Here is a 27,382-nt window from a genome sequence, read left to right as displayed (position 1 = left end):
TAATGACATCCTAGTCTAATATGTACAAAGGTAATTGGACCCAACTGTCGCAACCTACCCTTCGGCGGGAGGGCGACGCGGGGCTCGTGGGTGCGTCTTCCAAGAAAGGAAAATGCGCGAAGTCGCCACCAACGTTTATTCGAGGAAAACGTCGGAAAAACCGAAAAGGTGTGGTCTACGAACTTTAAGTTTAAAAGTTTCGGGAGTTGCTTTTACGCTCGGGGAAGGTATTAGCACCCCACGCGTCCGTCACAAGGGATGGCAACCTTTAATCAAATGTGCAAATATGACTTCAAAATATTTTATTTTCCTTTTTCATGTCTTTTTGTGTTTTTATGCGTTTTATGTTTTTAATTTTGGTGTGGTCGACAAGGGTGTTTCCCTCGCTCCTATGTATCCTCAATTGTGATGAGGAAATCAGACCTACGTAGTTCTTTGAGAACTGAACGTTGGTTAAGTTGTTTTTATCCTTTTTTGCAAGATATATTTTGACTGAACAAAAGGTCATTTAAGGTGTTGGACCATTAAATGATCTTTTGATTTTTGGAAAGGAGAGAAACGTTAAGGCGTTGGACCATTAACGATCTCTTGGTTTTGAAAGGAGAGAAACGTTAAGGCATTGGACCATAAACGATCTCTTAGGGTGGTCGACAAAAGCAGGCCTTAGTTTGTGAGTTGATTTTAGCCTTAGTTTCACTTTGGTTATTAGTCAATTCATTCAAGGAAACTTCCAAAGAAAAACATCTGATTGATTTTTTTGATTATTTTATTCAAAGATATTTTGATTATTTTATTATTATTTTTCAAGATATTTTGATTATTTTATTATTATTTTGCCTTTTTTTTTAACCGTGGTTACAGTGTGAATGATCGGTTAGATTTTATTTTAACAGTGATTAAACGAGATTACAACACAAATGATCGGTTGAAATTCATTTTATCATTTATTAGGTGAGAAAACGACTTAAATAAACGGTTAAAAGCTCGTTAAAGCGGAAGAAAAGAAAACTGAAAGTAAGCGAAATTAAAGTGAAAGTACAAAAAACAAGTATGGACCACTAAGGGTGCATAGAATGAATTGGAAGATTCGATTTCGGGAACTTACCGGTTGAAGACTAAAGAATGACGAAGAACGGTGAAGAACGATGAAGAATTTTCACATAATCTCTTACGGAAGCGTTACGGAAGCGTTACGGAAGCACTTCGACTCGATTTTTCTTCATGAAAACATGTTTTTTGCCCAAAATAGCCAAAATGCATAGCCAAGGGGTTTTTTTTTAATATTTTTAAATAGCCCCCCTCCCCTATTTATAGGGAAAAAGAGAGGTGCTTGCCGCCCAGAGACTTAATGAAGAAGATTTCTAAGCGCACCTGAATTACTTAGTTCACCGCCTTTTTTGTATTTTACAGAAAAGTTATGGAAGCCTTATAGAAGTGTTTCGGATTTGTTTTTCATCTTTTTTCTCTTCCCTTTCATCAATGTTAAGTGAAATATGCTTACCCAAGGTTTTCAGAAATTTTACGGAAGCATTACGGAAGCCACGGAAGCCCCGGAAACCATTTTCCAAAAACGTGGAGGAGCTTGCCGCCCAGTTGCTTCCTCCTTAAGCAACCCAACTTCCAAAATGTTCCGGAAGGGCCTAGACTCGAATTGCTATTTACACCCCTATCTTGATAATTTCACCCCTCCCCCATTTTTGTGTTTTTGGCTGTTTTCTTTCCGAAATCTCATGAAATTTTACGGATTCTGTAACCACATCCATTTTCTTTCCGGAATGTTGTGGAACTTTACGGATTGCGCAACAATGCTTCTTTTTGACTTTCGGAATGTTGCAGAGCTTTACGGATTGCGCAACAATGCTTCTTTTTGACTTCCAGAATGTCACGAAACATTACGGATTACCTAACGATGAGTGTTAAGTACCTCGAGGTGGTCAAGCGAAGGTTGCATGCCACCAAACAATGGTCCCCGGACGAAATTAGGGTATGATAGTTGCCCCTCTTTACATATCTTTTATTGGAGATAAAAGTGAAGTAAAGATAAGACACTAATTTCGTTCGAGCGGAACATCATTCGGCCGGTCAATATCCCCACCAGCAGAACCTACGCCATTGCACTCGATCGTCCCTGCCCAGTAGAGAAGAATCTCACGCGTCGTTGGGCTTGAATGTTTCCGGACGACAAGAGTAAAAACCTGCAAAAATTTTGAAAATGATCAGTACCGAACAACCAACATCATCCTGATATCGTCGAGTTCGTTCCCTTCGGTTGACGAAAGGCGCGGATGACCATAAGGTATCTCCGCCTGTCACCTGACTCACTATCCCAGGATGGCAAAAGGTGCAGAAGACGATGTCAGTCTCTTCATGTCAACGGGCTTATTTGCCCCCTGGTTGACGAAAGGTGCGGGTAACCATAAGGTAATCCCGCGTGTCACCTGACTTCATGGGTCAGCACGACAAAAGGTGCAGGAGACAATGTTAGTCTTTGTGCATCAACGAGCTCGTTTGCCCCTGGTTGACGAAAGGTGCGGGTAACCATAAGGTAAACCAGCATGTCACCTGACTTCACGGGTCAGGACGACAAAAGGTGCAGGAGACAATGTTAGTCTCTGCATGCTATCATGCGTTGAGTCTTAGAGATAGCAAAAGAATGTTTATACGGATAACCACTTGGGTATTTTCGCCTACCCCCTAACTTCACGGGTTAGTGCTTGACAAAGGTAGTCTACACGGAAGACGACGTAAATCTCCGCATGTCAACGAGCTTGCTAGCCACGATTGACAAAGGGTGCAGAAGACGACGTTAGTCTCTGCATGCTATCATGCGTTGAGTCTTAGAGATAGCAAAAGAACATTTATACGGATAACCACTTGGGTATTTCTGCCTGCCCCCTAACTTCACGGGTTAGTGCTTGATAGAGGTAGTCTGCGCGGAAGATGACGTAAATCTCCACGTGTCAACGGGCTTGCTGGCCGCGATTGACAAAGGGTGCAGAAGACAACGTTAGTCTCTGCATGCTATCATGCGTTGAGTCTTAGAGATAGCAAAAGAACGTTTATACGGATAACCACTTGGGTATTTTCGCCTGTCCCCTAACTTCACGGGTTAGTGCTTGACAGAGGTTGACGGTGCAGAGAAATTGCTTGTGTATCTCCACACGTCACCTGACTTCAGGGTCAGTGTGACAGAAATTGTGGGGCGGCCAACAAAAGCGAGGCTCTTGCTCCTATGTATCCTCAATTTGTGATGAGGAACTCAGACCTATGTAGTTCTTGATAATTGTGAGACTAAAATAGTCTAGGTGTTTTTTTCACTAAAATGTGAACATGCTTTAGTAAAGAAACAAAACTTCCAACTGATTAGAGCAACATGTGTTTTTTTTTTTTGATGAAGAACAATGTGTCTATTGGGGAACGAGAGTATGCTGATGAAATTTTCTCATAAACATAAATGAGATTTTGGATGTTAGCATTTCGTTTCTAAATGACCATTTAGAGGAAACACTGGGTCCAACAAAAATAGAAGAAAATCACTCAAAGTGTATCAACCTCACACAGGTAAGTGTTTCATCCTAATTTCGAACTATAGATATGTCATGACTTGATTTTGCAAGTCATTTCCTATCAAATCAAAGATTACATGTGTGATCATGGATCAATAGGACTTCTTCTTGGGAATGGGGGTTTTTTGGTGGGAAATTTGGCTTTAAGTGTTTTTTGGCCTTTTCCTTTTCTGTTTTTGTTTAGTGTGAGGCGAACAAGTCACCAACGCACAGGATTTTGGTTGGCAATCAAAGGGAGAGGACCACCTCAAGTCGGGGTTTTCTTTCTTTTATTGTTTACTTGGTGACAATTCTATATTCTTTAGAAATTGTCTGGTCCAAAGACCTTTCTGCATATTTCTTTTTCTTTCGATGTTTGATCGGGAATTTTCTTTCTTTTTTTTTGCTTTCTCCCCCTCTTTTGTTTGAGAATTTTCTTTCTTTTTTGCTTTCTCTCACTCTTTGATTGGGAATTTTCCTTCTTTGTTTTCTTCCAAGGGCAAGGATTGACATTCTCACCCTGGGTCAAGGTTTATGGTAAGTTTGGATTTTGGCTCAAGGCTTGTAGAACGGCTGGACATGGTATATGTCAGGGTTTGGCCAGCAGTTCGGGGATAAAGGGGATGTCCCACATTATATCCATGATACACATGCAACAATGATGATTAGGAAATTTTACGCAAAACTGGTCATGCATGCACCCATGTGGACACTCAAGCATCAAGTTTTTATGGTCATGTGACAATAGGGCTCAAGATTCATTTTCCCTATTTAAGTCAACCTAGTGTTTTCAAAATATGTTCTTTTATCATTTCATGCATTAATCCGAGTCCATTTTGGGCGTTCGGGAAAATTTTCACAGCATTCACCCTTCAGGTGTACACACATTTTTTCATAAACCGGACACGATCAGTGAATTTTTTTTCAAAGAAAAGCTGGAAGTTATTTCTTTTCAAAAGCGTACTGGCTTTTTAGCCGAAAGATATATTTTTTGTTCTTGTTTGTTTTTGGTTTTTTTTTCATGAGGTATTTTGCTACCTAAACATATGTATATTTTTGTGTGGTATTTTTTTCTATATAGATGCATATCCAAGGTATCTTGCTACCCAAACATACATACATACATACATATATATATATATATATATATATATATATATATATACATTTGTAAGGTATTTTTGCTATATACATGCATATCTAAGGTATCTTGCTACCTAAACATACATATATATATTTTGTGAGATATGACTACCTTCCGAGCTTGTGCTTGTTTTATTTAAATTCCTAGGATCATGAGCAACCAGGTGTGTCCTACTATGACTTGAGAAACAAAGGTGATCAAATAACAAGCAGAGATTTAAAAGGTACTAGGTTGCCTCCTAGTAGTGCTTCTTTAACGTCTTGAGTTGGACGCGTGATGACTTGTCGGTCATAGACCTAATACCTTGCTTACCTTTGGCTTTGGACTTGGTCGCCTATTGGTCGGCCATGTGTCGTAGGCAACACTCTAACCTTTTTGTGGATGAGTTGAGGTGAACTCTAGAGATGGTGGCGGTGTGCTGTTGCCCACTACTGTGATGCCTCGCCCTGCGCCTACCTGGGGGCGCAGTACTTCTCGATGAAATCCCTATTAATAGGGGCCTAATGACCTTGTTGGGGGCGACGGGCTCTCTGTAGAACTGACAAAGGCCCATAACCAAAGCTGGATACCCCAGGGCCCTGTTGGACTCCTCCGGGTCCACTGGGTGTCTTGTGGGCGCGATCCCTGTAAACAATAGATGACATCAGAAATCAGTTGAGCGATGTGCATACTTACCTATGTCATGATGGCGTGACCTTGCTGGGGAGACGAGCACCCGGTAGGAATGACAGAGGCCCATAACCAGAGCTAGAAACCCTAGGGCCCAGTTGGACTCCTCCGAGTCCACTGGGTGTCTTGTGGGCACGATCCTTGCAAATAATAGATGACATCAGAAATCAGTTGAGTGATGTGCATACTTACCTATGTCACGATGGCACAGACCAACTGATGCTTCCGCAGGGGGAGATCGGCATTATGGTCGTAGGACGAAATGTTGCTAAGTAGCAACGTCATCCATATCTGTGTAAGAGTGGTCATGTTGGTGCGCATGATCCACACTCGTCTCTTTGCAGCGGCACGGGTGAAATCTTGCCCCGGTAGGCTACGCGATAGCCTCCCCCTCTGGTTGTGCTCGCATAGTTGGTCGCCCTCCAATATCTGGGGGTGGCCCAAGAACTGATAAAAGGAAACTACTAGCCCCTTAACCGGGAGCGTAAGTCTCGGTTAAGCATTTATGGGCAGAGGACCTTAAATTCTCTTAAGGTGTGGATATGGAGCCCACTGAAAGTGAGGACGCGTAGCCCTCTAAAGGCGAGGGCGTGCAGCCCTACGAAGGTGAGGGCGTGCCGCCCTCTGAAGGCGAGGACGTGTAGTCCTTGGAGGGGGAGGAAATGTAGTCCTCTAAAGGCGAGGGCGTGTAGCCGTCTGAAGGGGAGGACGTGTAGTCCTATGAAGAGGAGGACGTGTAATCCTCTGAAGAGGAGGACGTGTAGCCCTCTGAAGGTGAGGGCGAGCAACCCTCTGAAGACGAGGACGTGTAGCCCTCTGATGGAGAGGACGTGTAGTCCTCTGAAGGTGAGGGCGTGCAGCCCTCTAAAGGCGAGGGTGTGTAGCCCTCTGAAGGTGAGGGTACTAGTACCCAAGGGTCCACCCTTATGAGAAGGCAAGAGATTGACTCAAGGAGAGGGCCGATCATCCCAAATTCAAAAGATTGGACATTAGATGTAGGAAATCTATGCAGTTAACATGATTTTTAGGGATGCAGATGCATGCAACCTTTGTCATGAAATTTGGTAAATGCGGACTTTGTTAGACAAGTGGCCTCAGATATCTTAAGAAGGGGGGGGGGGGTTGAATTAAGATATTACAAATTATTTCCCCAATTAAAAATTCTCTTTAACTTTCTATTCAAGTTATAAATTCCCTTAATAATGAATTTCTTAAATAATGATTCAAAAGAACAATTTGAATATGAATATAAAACAATAATAAATAAAGGAGTTTAAGGGAAGAGAAAGTGCAAACTCAGATTTATACTGGTTCAGCCACACCCTTGTGCCATCGTCCAGTCCCCAAGCAACCCGCTTGAAAGTTCCACTATCTTGTAAATTCCTTTTACAAGTTCTAAACACACAAGGACAATCCTTCCTTTGTGTTTAGAATCCTTTCACAACAACAGACCCTCGGTCTCTTAATCCCTTTTCAGAATAAAGAAGAAGAGAAGAAGAAATCTCTCTTGAAAGAGATAAATTGAACAATTTGAGCACTCAAATAATTCCTTATTGAATCACAAGTGTTTTGGCCAAGGAATTTGTAAGAGGATAAAACGATTTTTCTTTTTAAGAGGATAAGACCTTTTTGTTTTGAAAAACTCTTGTCAAATTCGTCTCTCAAGTCACATATATATAAGCCTTTGATGGACATTTAAGAAACAGATAAAAAGATGTGACTGTTGAGAATGTTTTCTGAAAAATTCCTCTGGTAATCGATTATAGTATGTGTGTAATCGATTACACGCTTTAAAATTTGAATTAAAACGTTCAGAAACTGTTGGTAATCGATTACCATATATGTGTAATCGATTACACAATGCAAATTTTGAATTCAAATTTTAATAGCTATTGTAAATCAGTTTTGGCCACTGGTAATCGATTACATCCTCTGGTAATCAATTACCAGAGAGTAAATTTGTTCAAAAAGACTTTTTAACTTAAATTTCTTGGCCAAACCTTTTGCTACTTCAATTGGAATTCCCCTCCTATTTAATATACCCTTTCTAAGACTAGAGACTTGTCTTGATTATCCATCTTGAATATCTTTAATTTCTTTGTCTTGAATAAAGCTTTGAGACGCATGTGAAACTTTGGCATCATCAAAACATTCAGCTTTATCCTTTGTCTACAGACTTCATATGAAACAATGCAATGTAATGGAAAGTTGTACAATGTTCATGACATTCTTTCCCTATTTTCTGATTTTGATTTTGATTTAAATTTTTTGGAAAACACAGGTTGATTGTCCTTTTGAAAAAGGTGATAATTCATGCAACCTCATCCTATCTTTTGCAAATCTCTCTGGGAACTCCCTCAGAGTGTATGTTCTGTTTGATTTAGTCACTTGACCATTTTGGAGTGACGGCAATGGAGTCGTTTTGATGTTTAATCAATCCATTGAAATTCCAGGATTTGTCCCCCCCCCTTTTTTTGTTTAAAAACATCGACGGGTGAGAAATTTTTATTTGCCCCTAGACTCGCTTGAGGCTCATGCACGGTGCCCCTCATTGCCCTAGTGTAGGGCTTTGAGGTATCAATCATCGTCTTTCGTCATGATCTTGTAGCTGGGAACCTATTGGGTGAGAACTTCTAATCTGCCCCTAGGTTCGCTTAAGTTTTATGCATGGTGCCTTTCATTGCCCTAGTGTAGGGCTCTGAGGTAACCATCGTTGTTTTGTTTTCACAACCTTGTAGCAAGGAAGAATGAAAGAAGCGACTGATTCTCAAAAAGGGCTTTCAAGGACGAGAAACAGTCGAAGGATTTTTCAATTGACGGATTAAGTCAAATGACTCCTATTCTTGATAACTCACTTCTCTCTCAAAAAGACAAACTTTCAGGAATGATAAAATGAGCTCACATGAATGTCTATATTTTACTTGAAAACACAGTCAATCAAATGCTTTTTTCCTTTTTCTTTTTGAACTTTTTTTTGCTTTACTCGCCGTTTACGGCACCCTCACCGAATATGTAGCACGAGTAATTTCTGATTGAACGATCTTGGAAGTCCAAAACTCAGGAGCGCAGGTCGCTTGAGCAAACAAACCAAAGGCTTGCACCCACATTCTAGCGAAGATGTAATTACTAGAAGGACAAAGATGTCAAATTTATCTATTTTATTTAGCATTGTAACTGTGGTTTATAGTAATGGCATAAACTTGAAAATCATGATGAGTCATTAGAGACATCTAACAACAGCTTTCCAAATTGCCCCACGTGTGGTGTCGCTTGTCAATGTTAGGATTCACAAGCAATTCTCCTCAAATTTCAGCCAGCCTGCATTAATAGACTTTGCACCTTACGCTTCAAGGTCATACAGTGCTCAATGGAATGTCCTGGAACTCCTCCATGATATGCACATGTTGCATTCGAGTCGTATCCTCAGAAAAATGGAGGTTGAGGAACCTTGGCTGGGGTTATAGCAACCATTGAATTATCGAGTAGATATGGGAGCAAGTTAGCATATGACACCGGAATTTGGGGTGAATCCTACAGGCTTTTTGCTGCAAAATTCATTTCTTGGTTGGTGTTTTGGTTTGTGCTAAAGGTGGTGTTCATCATTGGAAGTGCGGTAGACAAGCTTTGTGGTTGATTTAGGGATGGCCTTTGTGGATGGCTGGGTGGAGGGTAACGAGAAGAGCTGATATTGGCTGAGTAATGACATTGCTGGGCTGGTGGAAAGTTTGGCCATGTAGGAATGACAGTGTCAACATGGGTTCCTTCCTCATTCTCATCCTCTTCATTTGCCCCAGTTTTCTCATTCATCAAAGCAGGATGATCAAATTTGCCTCTTTTCAGACCCGCTTCGATCCTTTTGCAGGCGAAGACCAAATCCGCAAAGCTTGAAGGTGCATACCCCACCATATTTTCATAGTAAAACACTGGTAATATGTCTACTATTATTGTGATCATCTCTTTCTTCGTCATTGGAGGTGCCACTTGAGCTGTCAGGTCTCTCCACCTTTGGGCGTATTCTTTGAAAGATTCGTGCCCCTTTTTGCACATGTTCTGTAGTTGCATCCTACCGGAGTCATATCAGAATTGTACTGATACTGTCCAACGAAGGCAACCATTAGGTCTTTCCAAGAATGGACTTGGGAAGGTTCCAAGTTAGTGTACCAGGTAACAGCTACCCCAGTAAGACTTTCTTGGAAGAAATGTATCAGCAGTTTCTCATCTTTTGTGTATGCCCCCATCTTCCGACAATACATCTTTATATGGTTCTTGAGGTAAGTAGTCCCCTTGTACTTGTCAAAGTCTGGCACCTTGAACTTGGGAATAACCATGTTTGGGTACTAGGAACAACTCTTCTACGTCAGTAAAGGCATAATCTCTGCCTCCTTCAACGACCCTGAGCCTTTCCTCTAGATGATCCAACTTTTCCCATTCCTTCCATAATAGGAGGGATTTTACCTATTGTGGAATGCAAGGGTTGTGATTGGGGGCGAAATTGAGGGCCCTCCAAAGTGTTTTGCAGGAGTATACCACCAACTACTTGCCCTTCACTGGCATATCCGAGGCAAGGCTCGAAGTCGGCTAGATTGTGGTGGGAAATTTCATGTGTCTCCCCCATGGTTTGAGAGACATGTGCATGATGAGATTGAGGTTGTCGGCTCTCAATGAGTATAGAAGTGGAGTTATTGACATTCTCATTGGGAGTGTACGCCACATTGGGTGGTGTAAGTTGGGAGGCAAGTCATATGGTGGGAAGGCATGCTTGTTTTTGCACTAAAAGAGGGCCCCCCGTACTTCCGAACTCTTTGCCTTCCAGACCTACCATATCTGAGGTTGGATGATTTATTTGGTTGAGGCCCTATGGGGCGTCGGGTTCACCTTAGCAACTGCGCTGGTAGCGGCAACTGCAATCGCATTGGTTTCCATTATCTTCTTCATGCTCATCATGGCCACCATCATTGTGGCCATTTTCTCTTTCATGGCCTCCATGTCGGCCTTCATTTGCTCTTGTACCTCCTCTACTTCACCCATTACTCTAGCTCTAGCACAGGTTTGGTAAGGGCATCGTAAAGCGTGTTCTTTTCTTTTTGATAACAATGATTAAGTTCATTTTTTTCAAGGAAAGAATGCAATGAGCAACATAACCAATGAAAAACATGGATGTATGCGAATGATGCACAGTTGAAGTATTGCGAATTTTTACGCAGGATATGGGGTTGAATCAATTTAGATTTTCAACATGGTCCATGACATCTTTGTCAAGGTAAAACTGGAAGTAACAAGGACATCAACAATCCTAAATGTGTTTGGCAGTAGACGAAGCAGCGATGTAACTCGATCCATCTTTTGCCCCAATTTTTGCAAGATGGTTACTTCCATGCTTCAACTTGACTTGATGAACCTTTTTCGTAAAAGCATGAGCTTGGTTCAACCAAATAATCCAAGGAATGGCAATTCTGATTGCCAATACTTTGACAACATTTCATAGAGATGAAAGACTCGGGAATTCGTATGCTATGCATGGAAAATGTAATTATGAGATTGAGATGCCCGAAGAAACATCATTTCCTAGTTAGCCACGTGTCGCAACCTACCCTTTTACAGGCGAGCGAGGTGAGGCTCACGGGTGCGTCTTTCATAGGATGAAAATGCGCAGAGTCGCTACCAACGTTTATTGAAAGGAAAACGTTAGAAAAACCAAAGGAAACCGGTCATGAAGAATATTCCAGATTCGGGAGTTATTTTTACGTTTGAGGAAGGTATTAGCACCTCTCACATTTGTCCCAAAGGACAATAGCCATAGATTAGAATTGTGTGAAATTATGTATCTAAACTTTTATTTCTTTTTTATTTTTGAGGTCGACAAAAGCGGGGCTCTTGCTCCTACGTACCCTCCATCGAAGAGAAAATCAGACCTACGTAGTTCTTTCGAAAGGGGCGAATCAAGTGATTCTTTTTACTTGGAAGGCGGTCATTTAAGGCGTTTGGACCTTAAAATGATCCATTTTACTTGGTGAGAAAAGCTAAGGCGTTGGACCTTTAACCATCTCACGAGGTCGACAAAAGCGGGGCTTTTGCTCCTACGTATCCTCCATCGAAGAGGAAATCAGACCTACGTAGTTCTCGCAAAAGCGGTAAAGTTATGTGTTGATTTTATGCTTTTGAACGGTCCATGTTAACCGATAAAAGCAAAGAGGACCGTTTAAGGCGTTGGACCTTAAAACGGTTTTTCAGTTATTTTTGCGGACAAAGCTTGATTTGTGAGTTGATTTTAGCCTTAGTTTCACTTTGGTTATTAGAGTCAATTCATTCAAGGAAACTTCCAAAGACAAACGTCCGATCGATTTTTTTATTATTATTTTATTTAAAGATATTTTGATTATTTTATTATTATTTTACCTCTTTTTTGGTTTCCAACGTGGTTACGGCATGACCGAACGGTCGAATTTCATTTTAACAGAAATTAACGGATGTTACAATTCAAATGATCGGTGGAAATTTATTTTATTTTTTGATTAGACAAGAAAATGACTTAAAGAAATGACTAAAGCACGTCAAAAGGGGGTACGAAAAGTAAATGAAATGAAAATAAAAGTACGCGAAACAAGTGGGGACCACCCAGGGTACATAGAATGAATTAAAAAGTTTGATTTCGGGAACTTACCGGTTGAAGACCAAAGAACGAATGAAAGACGGCGGAAAATCTTCATGGATTTGCTTACGAAAGCGTCTCGGACGAGTTACGGAAGCGCCTCGACTTGGATTTTTTTCACGGAAACGATTTTTTTCACTAATTTCAAGTGATCCCAAGATACCAGGAGGACTAAACGTTTTTCTTCTTCACTCCTCCCCCTATTTATAGGAAAATGAGGGAGGAGCTTGCCACCCAGCTCGCCCAGGCGAGCTAGGTTGCTTCCTCCAAAAGCAACCGCCTTCTGGAGGAACATCTTGGAAGGCCCAAGTGGGCCTGGTTGCTATTTGCACTCCCCTGTTTACTAAATTCACCCCCTACCTTTTTTGCTGATTCTTTTTCCATAACGTTACAGAAATTTACGAATTCCATAACGATACTTGTTTTCCTTCTGTAATGTTACGGAACCTTACAGATCACGTAATCATCCCCTTTTTGGCTTTTGGAATGCTACGGAACCTCATGGATTGCGTAACAATGCTTCCTTTTGATTTCTGGCATGTTACGGAATTTCATGGATTGCGTAACAATGCTTCCTTTTGATTTCCGGCATGTTACGGAATTTCATGGATCGTGCAACTATGCTCTCTTTTGACTTCTGGTACGTTATGGAACTTTACGTATTGTGCAACAATGGGTCCCAAGTACCTCGAAGCGGTCAAGCAAAGGTTGCATGTCATCAAACAATGGTCCCGGACGAAATTAGGGTATGACACCATGCATTAGGTACCATGCTCAATCATTTTGTTTTTAAGTGAAATGGGTTTGTGATCCCAACATGGTTGGTTCATGGTACCGAACATATGCAACTAAGAATGCATCATGAATTTTCATGCTTCCATTTTTTTGTTTTTGTTTTGCAGAGGAAAATGCAAGGATCATACATGAGCAAACATGAAAACAAAAGGTATGCAAAAAACATGTTAGATGCATATGCATGGTGATGAAATGACTTATTCAAAATGCAATACATGAAATGATAAGTGACAACTGTAGGAACGACACGTCCATTACGATGCCATGAAGAGATGCTTATGCGATGCATGATATGAATGCATTTACGGACACGAGAGCCCGGAAAATCATCTCTTCTTACGTGCACATTTGGGGGTGCAGTGCCCCATGTGTGTAGTTAAGAAGGTGATATGGATCTTTCGGCTTCCCATGACAAAAGACAAGAACAACATACAATGCGGGCATGACGACATGATGCAGATGCGTAAAAGCATAACACGGGGATGTACATAGTATGGCAATATCTACAAATAATCATACAACAAAGGCATACATGACATTTAGGCTATATGCATGACAATGTTTAAAAGGCACGCAGCGTGTTTGCTTCGTGCTCCCATTTTAAGGACCTAAACGGGAGGAACTAAAAGGCTTTTAGTGATAATTCCCAATGTGGTCATATCTCTCTTGATGGTTTCTAGAGGTATCTTTCCCTTCGAAAAAAACATACTGCGGCAGTATGGACTACCAGCAACAATATGTTATCAAAGAGAAAAACTCTAGAAGAGGGTTCACTGTTATCAAGCAAGTCAGAGACCCAGCATGACCACAGATTCACCTCCACTCCTTATGTTCCCATGGACCCGGGTATAGGGCCCATTTTCAACTCACCGTGTGTACAAATAGTGTTGGTGTTTGTGTGCATTAAATGAATAAATATCTATCTCATGCATACATTTCAAAAAACACACTAAAAGCATCGAAGAGTTATATACAAGAACGTAAGACAAATAAAAGGAAACCGACAAAAGAGGAAGTCATGATATTGCATGAGATTAGAAGGCCTAACTCTCTAAAAATAGTCTCCAGTGGAGTCGATAACTGTCGCAACCTACCCTTTAGCAGGAGGGCGACGCGGGGCTCGTGGGTGCGTCTTCCAAGAAAGGAAAATGTGCGGAGTCGCCACCAACGTTTATTCGAGGAAAACGTCGAAAAAACCAGAAAGGTGTGGTCTACTAACTTTAAGTGTGAAAGGTTCGGGAGTTGCTTCTACGCACGGGGAAGATATTAGCACCCCACGCGTCCATCACAAGGGACGACATCCTTAAATCAAATGTGCAAATATGACTTCAAAATGTTTTATTTTCCCTTTTTATGTCTTTTTGTGTTTTTATGCGTTTTATGTTTTTAATTTTGGTGTGGTCGACAAGGGTGTTTCCCTCGCTCCTACGTATCCTCAATTGCGATGAGAAAATCAGACCTACGTAGTTCTTTGAGAACTGAACGTTGGTTAAGTTGTTTTTATCCTTTTTTTGCAAGATATATTTTGACTAAACAAAAGGTCATTTAAGGTGTTTGACCATTAAACGATCTTTTGATTTTCGGAAAGGAGAGAAACGTTAAGGCGTTGGACCATTAATGATCTCTTGGTTTTGAAAGGAGAGAAACGTTAAGGCATTGGACCATTAATGATCTCTTGGTTTTTGAAAGGAGAGAAACGTTAAGGCGTTGGACCATTAACGATCTCTTGGGGTGGTCGACAAAAGCGGGGCTTATGCTCTTATGTATCCTCAATTGCAATGAGGAAATCAAACCTACGTAGTTCTTGCAAAAGCGGTAAAGTCATGGGTTGATTTTATGCTTTTGAACGGTCCATGTTAACCGATAAAAGCAAAGAGGACCGTTTAAGGCGTTGGACCTTATAACGGTTCTAAGTGACTTTGCGGACAAAGCTTGATTTGTGAGTTGATTTTAGCCTTAGTTTCACTTTGGTTATTAGTCAATTCATTCAAGGAAACTTCCAACGAAAAACGTCCGATTGATTTTTTTGATTATTTTATTCAAAGATATTTTGATTATGTTATTATTATTTTTCAAGATATTTAGATTATTTTATTATTATTTTGCCTTTTTTTTGTTTAACCGTGGTTACAGTGTGAACGACCGATTAGATTTTATTTTAACAGTGATTAAACGAGATTACAACACAAATGATTGGTTGAAATTCATTTTATCATTTATTAGGTGAGAAAACGGCTTAAGTAAACAGTTAAAAGCTCGTTAAAGCGGAAGAAAAGAAAACTGAAAGTAAGAGAAATTAAAGTGAAAGTACAAAAAACAAGTAGGGACCACTAAGGGTGCATAGAATGAATTGGAAGATTCGATTTCGGGAACTTACCGGTTGAAGATTGAAGAATGACGAAGAACGAACGAAGAATGGTGAAGAACGATGAAGAATTTCCACAGAATCTCTTACGGAAGCGTTACGGAAGTACTTCGACTCGATTTTTCTTCACGAAAACGTGCTTTTTGCCAAAAATAGCCGAAATGCATAGCCAAGGGGTTTTTTTGAATATTTTTGAAACAGCCCCCCTCCCCTATTTATAGGGAAAAAGAGAGGTGCTTGCCGCCCGAGACTTAATGAAGAAGATTTCTAAGCGCACCCGAATTACTAAGTTCACCCCCCTTTTCGTATTTTACGAAAAAGTTACGGAAGCCTTACGGAAGTGTTTCGGATTTGATTTTCATCTTTTTTTTCTCTTCCCTTTCACCAATGTTAAGTGAAATATGCTTACCCAAGGTTTATGGAAATTTTACGGAAGCATTACGGAAGCCACGGAAGCCCCGGAAACCATTTTTCAAAAACGTGGAGGAGCATGCCGCCCAGTTGCTTCCTCCTTAAGCAACCCAACTTCCAAAATGTTCCGGAAGAGCCTAGACTCGAATTGCTATTTACACCCTTATCTTGATAAGTTCACCCCCCCCCCCCCAATTTTTGTGTTTTTGGTTGTTTTCTTTCTGAAATCTCATGAAACTTTACGGATTCCGTAATGACATCCATTTTTCTTTCGAAATGTTGTGGAACTTTACGGATTGTGCAACAATGCTTCTTTTTGACTTTTGGAATGTTGCGGAGCTTTACGGATTGCGCAACAATGCTTCTTTTTGACTTCCAGAATGTTGCTGTCATACCCTAATTTCGTCCGGGGACCGTTGCTTGATGACATGCGACCTTTCTTTGGTCCTTGTGAGGTGTTTGGCACCCATCATTAGGCAATTTGTGAAATTCCAGGACATGCCGGAAAACCAAAAAAATATTGATGCACAATCCGTAAGTTTCCGTGATACACCGGAAATCAAATGGAAGCATCATTGCATAATTAAGTGAGATTCCGTAAGTCAAAAAGGGGATGATTATGTAATCCGCAAGGTTGTGTAACATTACGGAAAGAAAACAAGTATCGTTACGAAATTCGTAAGTTTCCGTAACTTTACGAAAAAAGAATCACCAAAAAAAGCAGAGGGAGGTGTACTTAGTAAAAATGGGGGTGCAAATAGCACCCAGGCCCACTTGGGCCCTCCAGAATATTCCTCCAGAAGGCTGTTGCTTCTAGAGGAAGCAACCTGGCTCGCCTGGGCGAGCTGAGCTCGCCTGGGCGAGCTGGGCGGCAACCACCTCCCCTATTTTGCTATAAATAGGGGAGGAAGTGAAGAAGAAAAGGGTTCAGCCCCTTAGGCACTTCTCTCTCTTTCGAATTTGCTTGGAAAAATTGTTTCCGTGAAGAAAATCTAAGCCGAGGCGCTTCCAAAACGTTTCCGTAACGTTTTCCGTGAAGAATTTCGCAAAGGTTTCAACCGTTCTTCGACGTTCTTCATTCGTTCTTCATCGTTCTTCGATCTTCAACGGGTAAGTACCTCGAACCAAGCTTTTCGATTCATTCTATGTACCCATGGTGGTCCACATTGTGTTTCGTGTATTTTTATTCTCATTTCATTTACTTTTTATAGCCCCTCTTGACGTGCTTAAGCCTTTTTATTTAAGTCATTTCTCGCTTAACTTAAAAATAAAATAAATTTCCACCGAACGTTTGAATCGTATTATCCGTTAACTTCGGTTAAAATGAATTCCGATCGTTCGGTCGTGCCGTAACCACGTTGGAAATCAAAAAGAGGTAAAAAAAAATAATATAATAATCAAAAAAACATCTTTTAGGTAAAATAAAGCGGAAAATCAATCGGACGTTTTTCTCTTTGGGATTTCTCATTCTTAACCGAATTGACTAATAACTAAAGTGAAACTAAGGCTAAAATCAACTCGCCTAGTCAAGCTCGTCCATCAAAATAGGTTTTTGAAGTTTATCATTTCAATTTCTTACTAAGTAAATGGATCGTTTTTCAAGGTCCAACGCCTTAAAATGATCCCCTTAAATAAAAAGAATCACTTGATAAGCAAGAACTACGTAGGTCTGATTTCCTCATCGCAATTGAGGATACGTAGGAGCAAAAGCCCCGCTTTTGTCGACCACCCCAAGAGATCGTTAATGGTCCAATGCCTTAACATTTCTCTCCTTTCAAAAACAAGAGATCGTTAATGGTCCAACGCCTTAACGTTTCTCTCCTTTCAAAATCAAAAGACCGTTTAATGGTCCAACACCTTAAATGACCTTTTGTTCAATAAAAACATATTTTGCAAAAAAAGACAAAAACAACTTAACCAAACACTTTGTTCCAAAAGAACTACGTAGGTCTGATTTCCTCATCGCAAATTGAGGAATACGTAGGAGCAAAGGGAACACCCTTGTCGACCACAAAAAGAGAAAAAATATAAAAAGGGTATAAAGGATATAAGGAAATAAAAGGGAACATAAAAATCAAAGTCACGTTTGCACAATTCGATTAAAGGCTGCCGTCCCTTGGGACGGACGTGTGGGGTGCTAATACCTTCCCCGTGCGTAAATACAACTCCCAAACCTTTCACTTAAAAGTTCGTAGATCGCGTCTTTTCCGGTTTTTCCGACGTTTTCCTCAAATAAACGTTGGTGGCGACTCTGCGCGTATTCCTTTCGTGGAACACGCATCCCGCGAGTCTCGCGTCGCCCTCCCGCCGAAGGGTAGGTTGCGACAGTTGGCGACTCCGCTGGGGACTGTTTTTAGAGAGTTAGGCCATTTAATTTTGTGCAATGTTTTACCATGACTTATCCCTTTGTTCGTTTCCCTTCATTATGTTCTTGTGTGTATAAGCTCTTTATTGCTTTTAGTGCGTTTTAAAATGTATGCATAAGGTAAATATTTATTCATTTGATGCACACAAACACCAACACTATTTGCACACACTGTGAGTGAAAAAGGGCCCTATACCCGGGTTCATGGGAACATAAGGAGCGGAGGTGAATCTGTGATCATGCTAGGTCTCCGACTTGCTTGATTACAGTGAACCCTCATCTAGAGCTTTTCTCTTTGAAAACTTATTGTTGCTAGTAGTCCCTACTGCTACAATATGTTCTTCAAAGAGGATAATACCTCTAGAAACCATCAAAAGAGACATGACTACCTTGGGGGTTATCACTAAATGCCTAGTTAGTTCTCTCCCTTATAGGTCCCTTAAATAGGGGCACGAGCAAACACGCTGCGTGCCATTTTTCACACTGCCATGCATAAGTATCATATACCCTTTTGCTTATGTTCAGTGAATATTGTCATACTATGTACATTCCCGCATTGTGTCTTTTGCATAGGCATCGCATATGGGTTCTGTCTTGATCCCTTGTATAAACAAACCAACGGAGGGTCCGTGTCGCCTTCTTAAAAACGTACGTTGGGGCACTTTGCTACCCCTAGACGTTGTGTCTAAGAAGGGGATGAATTCCCCGGACCCCCGCATTCCTAGATTGCATCTGTGTTATATGCATTCCTTCATGCATTCATCCATTCCACCCATAGATATCGGAGTTTTGATTTGCACCAGCTTTCGTCTCACTTTAGCAAGCATGGGAACAAATCAAACCGGCAAGAGGTTCTACCAAGTCAAGGTTAAAAGCTTAGATACCACCAGCATCAAGGAATTAGGGCGGTTGATGGAACCTCTCCAAATGCAAGCTTTCCGCAAGACTTACGGAAAGATCATAGAGTTGACCTTAGCAGAGGTATCCATAGAAGCCATTGCATCACTCACCCAATACTATGACCAGCCTTTGAGATGCTTCACATTCGGAGACTTCCAATTAGTACCAACCATTGAAGAATTTGAGGAAATTCTAGGATGTCCTCTCGGGGGAAGAAAACCATATCTTTCATCCGGGTGTCTCCCCTCTTTGAGCTGAATTGCAACTGTGGTCAAGGATTCAGCAAGAGGTTTGGACCGCATAAAACAGACTCGGAACGGCATAGCGGGCCTACCACAGAGGTACCTAGAAGACAAGGCGAGGGGTACGGCCAATCAAGGAGATTGGGTCCCGTTCATGGATGTGTTAGCTTTGCTAATTTTTGGGGTCGTCCTCTTTCCAAACGTGGATGGTTTGGTGGACCTAGCAGCAATCGACGCTTTCCTTGCCTACCACCATAGCAAGGAAAGTCCGGTGGTAGCTGTCTTGGCAGATCTATTTGACACATTTGACCGAAGGTGCGAAAAGAGCAGCGCACGGATCATCTGTTGCTTGCCCGCCCTCTGTGTTTGGTTGGTTTCGCACTTGTTCCAACAAGACACAAGACATCCATGTCCGCTCCTGAGTCATCGCTCGTGTACTGAAAAGAGGAGAATAGATTGGGACCAGCTTTTTGGCCGGGATAGGAGGTAGAACAATCAGTTGGTTCCCCCGATGGAAGGAAGGAAAAGAAGGAGTCCTTTTCTCATGTGGAGGATACCCAAACATTCCGCTGGTAGGAATGAGGGGTTGTATTAACTACAATCCCGCGCTCGCTATAAGACAACTATGGTACCCCATGAGGGGAGCACCGACGAAAGAAAGCATGTCTCCTTTCCTTGTGAGGGATTTCGGCGCACAAAATTCCAAAACTATACAAAAAATCCATAAGGCATGGGAAACCCCGTTAAGGAAAGATCAAGAACTTAGAGGCATTCGTAATGGCATCATTGGTGGCTACCAGGAATGGCTGAAAGTTCATATACGAGGTTTAGATTGGCTCGCCAAGTTAAAAGTCGTCAGCGAAGAGAGTTTTGAAGCACCGGAAGAGGACGAAGAAGTCCAAGCTCTCAAAAGCGAGTTAGGAAAGGCGAAACTTGCCAAGGAGAAGTTCAAGTTGGCCGCTACACACATTCGGAAGGAGTGTGCCGGGTTACGGGAAGAGAATGCAATTACCGCAAGAGCCCTTGAGCAAGAGACCAAGAGGGCTCGCAAGGAAGAGTATGGCCGGAATAAATTTCGCGGAGCTCTATGGGGTAGCAATAGTGAACTCAAGCTGCGAAGGGAAGAGAGGGACCAGTCGCGAGCACATAGCATGGTTCTGAAAGAGGAGTTAGTTGCTTGTTCAAGGTCCAAAAGAAGCTTGTCTCAGCGTTTATGCGAGACGGAGACCAACATGCTAGCTATCATCGCCAAGTACCAAGAAGAGTTAGGTCTAGCTACGGCCCACGAGCATAGGATCGCGGACGAGTATGCTCAAGTATACGCGGAAAAAGAGGCTAGAGGAAGGGTGATCGACTCTTTACACCAAGAGGCAACCATGTGGATGGATCGATTTGCTCTTACCTTGAACGGGAGTCAAGAACTTCCCCGCTTGTTAGCCAAGGCCAAGGCGATGGCAGACACCTACTCCGCCCCCGAAGAGATTCATGGGCTTCTCGGTTATTGTCAGCATATGATAGACTTAATGGCCCACATAATTAGAAATCGTTAGGAAACTTGTATGGTCTCTCAGACCTTGACTAGATACGACTTTCTTTTTGAAATAAAATGAGTTGGTCCCATGTTTCTACTCCAAAAGCTTGTGCAAATCAAAACACTCCTACATTTCATCTCTAGCATGCATTTTCTTTCTTTCTTTACCCACTCCTCACGTTTGGTTTTTTAGGGAAAAACACCATAACTAAACGCGCCACAAGGCATCCCTATCGCACCAGATCCAAATCTAGAACGATGGGTGATCAAGAGGAGACACAGGAACAGATGAAAGCCGACATGTCGACTCTGAAAGAACAAATGGCCTCCATGATGGAGGCCATGTTAAGTATGAAGCAGCTCATAGAGAAGAACGCGGCCACCGCTGCCGCTGTCAGTTCGGCTGCCGAAGCAGACCCGATTCTCTTGGCAACTGCGCACCATCCTCCCTCGAACATAGTAGGAGGGGGAAGGGACACACTGGGGCACGATGGCAGCCCTCACCTGGGATACAACCGAGCGGCTTACCCTTATGGATTGCCGCCCAACTACTCACTACCCGTCTTGCAAGAAGATGCGGGCCACATTGCTTCTCCCGTCCTTGAAAGAGAGCCTCCTCAACAGCCCGACGAAGTCCACAAAGACACTCAAGACTATGCTCGAAGGGATGTCGAGTTCTATCCCCCGATCCCCGAAGGGCCGGCACCAGGCACGTTGCTTCAACCCAACATCGTGGCATCACCAATAGTTTTGTCCACGGAAGGACCGCCCCCAGCAACTGAAGAAAGGAGGAAGCTCGATCTCCTTGAGGAAAGATTGAGGGCCGCGGAAGGATTTGGGGACTATCCGTTCGCAGACATGACGGATCTTTGCTTAGTACCCGATGTTGTTATTCCCCCGAAGTTCAAAGTGCCGGACTTCGACAAGTATAAAGGGACGACTTGTCCCAAAAACCATCTCAAGATGTACTGCCGTAAGATGGGCGCCCACTCTAAGGATGAAAAGCTATTAATACACTTCTTTCAAGATAGCTTGGTCGAAGCCGCGGTAGTGTGGTACACTAATTTGGAAGCTTCCTGTATCCGTACTTGGAAGGATCTGATTACTGCCTTCCTAAGGCAGTATCAGTACAATTCTGATATGGCTCCCGACCGCACTCAACTGCAGAATATGTTCAAGAAAGAGGGTGAAACCTTTAAAGAATATGCGCAGCGGTAGAGGGATTTGGCGGCACAAGTAGCTCCTCCCATGGTTGAGAGAGAGATGATCACCATGATGGTAGACACTCTGCCAGTGTTCTACTATGAGAAGTTAGTAGGTTACATGCCATCCAGCTTTGCGGATCTGGTATTTGTCGGGGAAAGAATCGAGGTAGGATTGAAAAGAGGAAAGTTTGATTACGTTTCCTCCACAAATGCGAATGCCAAAAGAATCGGGGCAACAGCGGAAAAAAGGAAGGAAAGAGATGCCCATGCCGTCTCTTCAACACCCGCGTGGGTCAAACCCCAGCAAACGCCTCATGGTACCCATCAGTACGCGCAACATCACCCGAGCTTCTCGGCTCATACCGGGAACGCCTCTAGTTCAACACCAGTACAGCCTAAGGCACCCACCCAGAGGGAAGCTCCCCAAGTTCCAACTCCAAACACGACTCGCCCGGCCGGTAATTCCAACACGACAAGGAATTTCCCTCCGAGGCCATTTCCGGAATTCACCCCACTCCCAATGACGTACGAAGACCTTTTGCCATCCCTCATCGCCAATCATTTGGCCGTGGTAACTCCCGGAAGGGTCCTCGAACCCCCTTTCCCGAAGTGGTATGACCCTAACGCAACCTGCAAGTACCACGGGGGTGTCCCGGGGCATTCCATTGAAAAATGTTTGGCCCTTAAATACAAGGTCCAACATTTAATGGATGCTGGATGGCTGACTTTCCAAGAGGATCGGCCCAATGTGAGAACCAACCCGCTCGCCAATCATGGAGGGGGAGCAGTTAACGCCGTCGAGTCCGATAGGCCGCACAGGTCTAAACCTTTAAGGGATGTGGCAACCCCTAGGAGGTTTATCTTTGAGGCCCTACAAAAAGGAGGTGTGATTCCCCATAGTGGGTGTAAGGAGGATTCCTGTTTGCTACATTCTGGCGAGTTGCATGACATGGAGAAGTGTTTGGGAGTAGAGGAATTGTTACAACGGATGATAGATCAAGGTCGACTGGAAGTCGGCAGTGAAGGAAAAGAAGAGCAGCATATATGCATGCAGTCTACGGAGGGGAGCAGTGTTGCGAAGCCCAAACCCTTGGTGATATACTTCACTAAAAGCGCAGCTTCGCAAAAGCCCGGACACCCCTTAGTAGCCAAACCTGTTCCTTTCCCGTACCAAAATAGCCACGCAGTCCCGTGGAGATATACACCTCCGAGGGAGAAGGAAGAAGAAGCCACTGACGTCAGCTCGCTGTCAGCTAAAGTAACAAATATCACGGGATTGAGTGGTGTGACCCGTAATGGTCGTGTGTTCGCGCCTCCGGACCTACCAGTCCAACCCGCGGACGTCAAGGGAAAAGGAAAAGTGGTGGAGGAACAAGATGGCGAAGCACCCCACGCTTCGAATAAAGATATTCCGGCAAAGGGCCCCCCAAAGAAAAAGGATGGTAAAAAGGAGGCATCGCTAGAGGAAGCCAGCGAGTTCCTCCGGATAATTCAGCAGAGCGAATTCAAGGTTATCGAACAGCTCAACAAAACCCCGGCTAGGGTCTCGCTGTTGGAGTTACTTATGAGCTCCGAGCCTCATCGGGCTCTGCTAGTAAAAGTTCTGAACGAGGCCCATGTGGCCCAAGATATCTCAGTAGAAGGTTTCGGAGGGCTGGTCAACAATATCACTGCCAACAACTATCTTGCCTTCGCCGAAGAAGAAATCCCCGCCGAGGGGAGAGGGCATAATAAGGCTTTACACGTATCAGTCAAGTGTATGGACCATATCGTAGCCAAGGTGCTCCTCGATAATGGTTCCAGTTTAAACGTGATGCCTAAAAGCACTTTGGAGAAGTTACCATTCAATGCTTCCCACTTAAAGCCGAGTTCAATGGTGGTTCGTGCCTTCGACGGCACTCGCCGAGAGGTTAGGGGAGAGATCGATCTCCCAGTACAAATAGGCCCTCACACCTGTCAAGTCACCTTCCAAATAATGGATATTAACCCCCCCTACAGCTGTCTGTTAGGGCGCCCGTGGATCCACTCAGTGGGAGTTGTGCCCTCTACGCTCCACCAAAAGTTGAAATTCGTAGTGGAGGGGCACTTGGTCATCGTGTCAAGCGAGGAAGACATCTTGGTAAGCTGCCCATCCTCTATGCCTTATGTGGAAGCCGCAGAAGAATCGTTAGAAACCGCTTTCCAGTCTTTTGAGGTGGTCAGCATTTCCTCCGTGGACTCCCTCTCTGGGCAACCTTGTCTGTCCGATGCAGCAGTAATGATGGCCCGAGTTATGTTGGGGAATGGTTATGAACCTGGGATGGGTTTAGGCAAAGACAACGGCGGCATAACTAGCCTGATAAATACCCAAGGAAATCGTGGGAAGTATGGTTTAGGCTATAAGCCCACTCAGGCAGACATGAAAAGAAGCATCGCGGGAAGGAAGAATAGTGGTCAAAGCTCGTGTTGGAGACAAGAAAGTGAAGGAAGCCCGCCCTGCCACATAAGTAGAAGCTTTATAAGCGCGGGTCTGGGAGACAAAGGTCAAGTGGTCGCGATATACGAAGATGATGTTCCGAGTACATTAGATTTGGTACAACCATGCCCTCCTGATTTCCAGCTGGGAAATTGGCGAGTGGAGGAATGCCCCGGCATTTACGCAACGAGCATAATGTAAACCTTTACGGTTTTAAAAGCTCTATAGTTGGGCCTAGGCTTTAGAGTTTTTCCTTTCGTTAAGGCTTTGTGTCTTTTGTTTTTGAATTTATAATACAAGGATCTTTCTTCATCTGTTCCTACGTCTCTACCCATTCTCATTCATTTGCATGTTTACTTCTTTTTCTGAAACGGCAGATCCGATGACGAGTCCCCCGAAGGTACTAATACCTGGGACCCGCCTATCGACTTCGAGCAAGAAATGAATCAAACGGAAGATGAAGGAAACGAGGATGTGGGACTTCCCCCAGAATTAGAAAGAATGGTCGCCCATGAGGACCAAGAAATGGGGCCTCATCAAGAAGAAACAGAGCTGGTAGACTTAGGAATTGGCAGTGGAAAGAGGGAAGTAAAGATAGGTACAGGTATTACTGCACCTATCCGTGAAGAATTAATAATCCTGCTAAAAGACTACCAAGACATCTTTGCTTGGTCATACCAAGATATGCCCGGTTTGAGTTCTGACATTGTACAGCACCGATTACCTCTAAATCCCGAGTGTTCCCCGGTAAAACAGAAACTGAGAAGGATGAAGCCCGAAACATCCTCGAAGATAAAAGAAGAAGTGAAGAAGCAATTTGACGCTGGATTTCTGGCCGTCGCTCGGTATCTAGAATGGATTGCCAACATCGTACCAATTCCTAAGAAAGATGGGAAAGTACGAATGTGTGTGGATTATCGGGACCTGAATCGGGCCAGTCCCAAGGACAATTTTCCTTTACCACACATCGATATCCTCGTAGATAACACGGCCAATTTCGCTTTATTTTCCTTCATGGAAGGTTTCTCTGGTTACAATCAGATAAAGATGGCGCCCGAGGATATGGAAAAGACTACTTTCGTCACCCTGTGGGGGACGTTCTGTTACAAGGTGATGTCCTTTGGACTCAAGAATGCCGGGGCAACTTATCAACGGGCCATGGTAGCTTTGTTCCATGATATGATGCATCAAGAGATCGAGGTCTACGTGGACAACATAATTGCTAAATCTAAATCCGAGGAAGAACACCTTGTCAACCTGCGGAAGTTGTTCGAAAGGCTTAAGAAATATCAATTAAGGTTGAACCCCGCTAAGTGTACCTTTGGGGTCAAATCAGGGAAATTGCTTGGTTTCGTTGTAAGCCAGAAAGGGATAGAGGTAGACCCCGAAAAGGTGAAGGCTATCCTTGAGATGCCAGAACCCCGTACAGAGAGGCAAGTCCGAGGTTTCCTGGGACGCTTGAATTATATTGCCAGATTCATATCGCAGCTCACCGCCATTTGTGAGCCGTTGTTCAAACTCTTGGAAGGATCAAAAAGTGCCTTATGAATCCTCCCGTGCTTATGCCACCAGTACCTGGAAGGCCCCTCATTTTGTACATGACAATCTTGGACGAATCAATGGGGTGTATGCTGGGGCAACATGACGAATCCGGGAAGAAAGAGCGCGTTGTTTACTACCTAAGTAAGAAGTTCACGACCTGTGAGATGAATTACTCCTTGCTCGAAAGAACGTGTTGTGCTTTAGTATGGGCATCCCATCGCCTAAGGCAGTATATGCTGAGCCATACTACCTGGTTGATATCCAAAATGGACCCGGTTAAGTACATCTTTGAAAAGCCAGCTCTCACGGGACGAATCGCCCGGTGGCAAGTCCTGCTATCCGAGTTTGATATAGTCTACGTCACCCAAAAGGCGATAAAAGGAAGCGCCTTAGCAGATTATTTGGCTCAACAGCCTCTTAACGATTACCAGCCCATGCATCCTGAATTCCCGGATGAGGACATCATGGCCTTGTTTGAGGAAAAATTGGACGAAGATCGGGACAAATGGACCGTATGGTTTGACGGAGCGTCAAACATTCTAGGTCATGGCGTTGGGGCAGTGTTGGTCTCTCCGGACAATCAATGTGTACCTTTCACAGCCAGGCTAGGATTCGACTGCACCAACAACATGGCCGAATATGAAGCATGTGCCCTAGCCGTCCAGGCAGCAATTGACTCCAATGTCAAACTACTCAAGGTGTACGGCGACTCAGCATTGGTAATCCATCAGCTGAGAGGGGAATGGGAAACTAGAGATCCCAAGCTAATACCCTACAAAGCCTATATCAAGGAATTGGCTAAGACCTTTGATGAGATCTCCTTCCATCATGTTCCCAGCGAGGAAAATCAAATGGTGGATGCACTTGCTACTTTGGCGTCTATGTTCCAACTAACACCGCACGGGGATCTACCTTACATTGAATTTTGGTGTCGTGGCAAACCCGCGCATTGTTGCCAAGTAGAAGAGGAACGGGATGGAAAGCCTTGGTATTTCGACATCAAGCGATATGTCGTAAGCAAAGAATACCCGCCAGAGATTGCCGACAATGATAAGAGGACATTGAGAAGGTTGGCAGCCGGTTTCTTCATGAGCGGAAGCATACTGTATAAGAGAAATCACGACATGACACTCCTGCGGTGTGTGGATGCCAGGGAGGCAAATCACATGATCGAGGAAGTCCATGAGGGCTCGTTTGGAACACATGCCAACGGGCATGCTATGGCCAGGAAGATCCTAAGAGCAGGTTATTACTGGCTTACCATGGAAAGTGATTGTTATGTCCATGTGAGGAAATGCCACAAATGTCAAGCATTCGCCGATAATGTCAATGCTCCACCACATCCTCTGAATGTCATGTCCGCCCCTTGGCCTTTCTCCATGTGGGGAATAGATGTCATCGGGGCCATTGAGCCCAAGGCCTCGAATGGTCATCGCTTCATCCTCGTAGCGATAGATTATTTCACCAAGTGGGTCGAGGCGGCTTCATATACCAATGTCACGAGGAATGTGGTGGTCAGGTTCATTAAGAAAGAGATCATCTGCCGATATGGTTTGCCAAGGAA

The sequence above is a fragment of the Glycine soja genome, chromosome 1 (assembly GCF_004193775.1).
Source record: "Glycine soja cultivar W05 chromosome 1, ASM419377v2, whole genome shotgun sequence".
NCBI classification, from domain to species: domain Eukaryota; kingdom Viridiplantae; phylum Streptophyta; class Magnoliopsida; order Fabales; family Fabaceae; genus Glycine; species Glycine soja.
This window is presented reverse-complemented; position numbering follows the sequence as displayed.